The following is a 4,009-nucleotide window of genomic DNA, read 5'->3' on the forward strand; positions in this document are numbered from 1 at the left end:
TAAAAAAGTCCCTACTGTTTCAGATATTCAACCCGCAGTCCTATTTTAAGTGGCTCTCGAAGAAAACGTTTCGTTCTTAGTTGAGGAATATCCTTGATGATCAGCAAATACCTGTGAGCCCCAAATATCATTTCCCTTAATAAATATTATTTCTTTTCAATATTCCACTCAGTTTTAATTATTATATCTGATATGTATTTATAAGATGTGGTAGGTATATGAATATTATGACATCCAGCAGCAAGTAATTATAATGGGTGCGCTCATCCAAAAACATTGTAAGGGCATCTACAAAAGTCCCTACTGTTTCAGGTATTCAACCCGCAGTCCTATTTTAAGTGACTCTCGAAGAAAACGTTTCGTTCTTACAGAAAAGACCCTATGCTTTTGAGTATTCAACCCGCTGTCCTTTTTAGGTGGCTAAATTCAGATACAACGAGCTTTGCAACTGCACTTCAATTAAATTGTCCCACCTCGCTGATATACATATATTCTCACCAATTTATATGTGTACGAGAGCTGCCATGAGAATCAACAAGCTACATTAGAAATCAAAACAAGCAGAGAAAGGGAACGGAAGGAATCGCCAAAGCGTGAAGGAGCGAAGAAAATGGAACAGAGTCCACCGAGCGAACACCACCACCGGCGCCCTCGCTCGACGGAGGACACGCGATTTCCAAAAAGTGGGAGCAGAGAAGGCCGAGTCGAGGCGGCTGGGCTGACTGACACAGCAGGTAGGCCGCGGCTGGACGAAGGCGCGCCCTGGCCTCCTCGCAAGCTGCGAGCAAAAGAAACAGCGGGGTTGAGGCATGTGGGGTTCGGCTCTCCTGCTGGGAGCCCTGCACCCACTATTGTGCAGGGCCAACCAGCGGCCAACACGTGGCCTGGTGGACCCCACCACTTAATAACTAGATTTTGTTTTGTTTAATTTTCTGAAAAGTCCTTCTCCTTGCCTTATCCGCCGCGGACGCTTCGAGCTAGTACTACCATTATTCCACTGAACTAAGCTCCGTGAGTGAGAGAGATAGAGAGTTCCAGAAAGTGAGGTCCGCCGTCCGGCAGCGTCGTGGTCGTGGCGAGCGACAGAGGGAGCAGCCGCGGCTGCCGCTGCCTGACTCCGGCGCGCCCAAGCCCCGGCCAAGGCTGGAGCAGCTGCTCTGGCATGCCGCCATTCCCCTCCTGGACCGACCAGATCCCTTGGAGAAGGTGGGGAACTGCAGGGCATGCGGCCGGCTGGCTGCAGCACTGCTTCGCTGGGATGCCGCAAGAGGCCGTGCAGGCGCACATCAAGACGGGAGCCAGATGCACACTCGCCGGACAGAGGTTACAGGTTAGTGGTAGCTGATTTCTTCATCTATCGTGTAGCTAGCTTACGATGGCTTCAAACTAGTACAAGGGCTATCCAATTAATTACTGCTAGTATGTTGCTAAGATAACCGTTAATTTGAGATTAAACTAGCTTTCAATGACTTCAAACTAGGCAGCGTCATGTAGCTATGTTCAGCTACGTTCTCTGTTTTTAGTCACACGACAGTCACAGAAATCTCAAATTGGTGAAAGATCCTTGTGGATGGAACCACGGAGAAACAACCAGCAACTAATCGGTGCACCTATATATACCCATTTAGAATAAATCCGTTATACATCTCACACCAAAAGGAACAGTAAGATAAACTATTACATGGGGACATAATTGTTTTGTAGAGCAATCCTCAGAAGCAAAGTTTATATAGAGCTATTTTTTTTGCGAATGAGCTATTTAAAAGTGCTATCTTGTCCATGGCTTGATTGGCTACCCAAGTCCTGAAATAAAAAAAAGGAACGATTTCGTGTGAGAAATAAACTTGAATTTGAGAGTCTGACTTGTAAGTGAAACAATACCTTAGTCGGCAGCTGGTCATTTGATATGCTGGCCATTCCGAGTTCGGTATCAATACAGAACTCTACATACAGTTTAAAGTTAATGGAAGTGAATGACCTATGCATGTTCGTCTTAATTTTTAACGACTAACCAAGTAAATATACCTGACTTGGTTGAGTGCCATAACAGAAATATGGTTGCTGTGGTTGCAAGCTGAGTAACTGCTGAAAAAAAGTAGCATCTGCCTGCGGTAGTTGAGGCAGTCCGTGATGCAGTACTTGCAAATTATAATTCTGTGGCTATGGCACTGGTGTCATAGTCTGAGGAAGTAGATGCAAATTGTAGTTTTCTGCCTGTGGTTGCAGAGGCATAGCACGCGGCAATACTTGCAAATTGGAGTTTGTAGCTTGTGGGCGCGGAGGCATAGCGCGCGGAAATACTTGCGAATTGTAGTTCATAGCTTGTGGGTTCGGAGGAATAGCATGGGACAATACTTGCGAACTGTAGTTCGCAGCATGTGGTAGTGGAGGCATAGCATGCGACGATACTTGCAAACTGTAGTTCGTAGCATGTGGTACTAGAGGCATGGCACTCTGCAGTACTTGCAAGTTGGAGTACTGATTTGACATGGTGAAGCTAGGATTTGTGACCGAAGCAAAGACTTTGTCGGCCCCCTGCTTGCCTACTCATCACTTCATGACTAGATTTTGGTCTAATACCCGAATCATTCAATATGTCAATCTGGGCCTTTTGAGCTTCTGTAATTCTTCTTTGGGATCGCAGTAGATGGGATTTGCTTGGAGTTACGAGTTCATGATTATGGGCATCCTCCAAGCTGCTTACAACATATTTTCTGTTAGCACTTATTTTGATGGTCATCTCTGCCAGACAGCCAACTCTTGTATCTGCTCGCTTCCGCTGGCATTGTTCCTTGCTCTTGTCCTTGAAACCTGCCTTTGAGCCTACAAATTTCTTTGTTCGAATAACATTCGTTGAGGATTTATCATGCCAAAATTTCCTAACACTGAAACCTACATGTCCTGCATATGCATTATAAAACTCATATGCTATATCTTCATTCTCAAATTCCATTCCTATCTCTGGTTTTAACCTTTTGCTGTAATAATCATCTATGTTTCGACCTGCCTCTCCCACATTAGTGGTCTCATGATCTACACAACATAAAAATATCATATACTAATTAGTTCATGGACGACACAGTTTTGTTAAAACAAAACACAATATTCAGAGTCCTGTTGTAGTGAAACCTGAACAACACTTGAAGATGGGACAACATATTTTGCCAAATATCACACTGTATTCATAGGAGCATTAGAAAAACATTGTCCTTTTTCTTAGATACAATAATCTCTATCATTACAATTGGCAAAGAAGACACAAGAAACAGACCTATGGAAGATGAAGTACGTGGAGCTAAGTCTCAAGGATTAATTTGCATGTCATAGATTAAGCTCTTCCTTTGTTTCTGTTTAATCTTGTCTCCTCCATATGATGAGAGTGTTGATAATTTGCAGATTCAAGACACAACAACAAACCTATGGATGAAGTCGCAGGAGCTCCTTCCATGCCGAAGAACACCGTAGATGCTGGTCCACGTGAGAGGGCAATTCTCTGCCGATCCTGATCTATTCTCGTGTGATCCACAATGGAGTAGATAGATAGGAGAAAGAATGTTGGAGATTTTGGCGGCAATCTGTTGATACGCGCGAGAAAGAAAGGCAGTTTTACTGATTTTATGTAATTAGAGAGATACGGGCTGGTTGTTTTAGTGATGGGGTCCACCAGGCCACGTGTTGGCCGCTGGTTGGCCCTGCACGATAGTGCGTGCAGGGATCCCAGCAGGAGAGCCCATCCGGAGGCATGTACATCAGTATAGACGCACCATCCGTACATGTCATCTATATACTCCATTAGAAATAAACCACATAGCAGGCTGTCTGTTAGGCCAGCCGTAAAATGCTCTAACTCCCCCCACGTCACGTTTTTCCTACGTGTCCTTTGTTACATACGACTAGATGCCGTTGTACATGCCCTTACAATATTTTTGGATGAGCGCACCCATTATAATTACTTGCTGCTGGATGTCATAATATTCATGTACCTATCACATCTTACAAATACATATCA

General features: G+C 44.4%; 1 long non-coding RNA gene across 1 annotated transcript; it reads left to right on the forward strand.

The window, feature by feature from the left end:
- Window positions 1-918: 918 nt before the first annotated feature.
- Window positions 919-3,806, forward strand: LOC123106496 (uncharacterized). The gene is made up of 2 exons (XR_006451360.1): window positions 919-1,330; window positions 3,397-3,806. It is a non-coding gene; the product is annotated as an uncharacterized lncRNA (long non-coding RNA).
- The last annotated feature ends 203 nt before the right edge of the window (window positions 3,807-4,009 follow it).

The sequence above is a fragment of the Triticum aestivum genome, chromosome 5A, assembly GCF_018294505.1.
Source record: "Triticum aestivum cultivar Chinese Spring chromosome 5A, IWGSC CS RefSeq v2.1, whole genome shotgun sequence".
NCBI lineage: Eukaryota > Viridiplantae > Streptophyta > Magnoliopsida > Poales > Poaceae > Triticum > Triticum aestivum.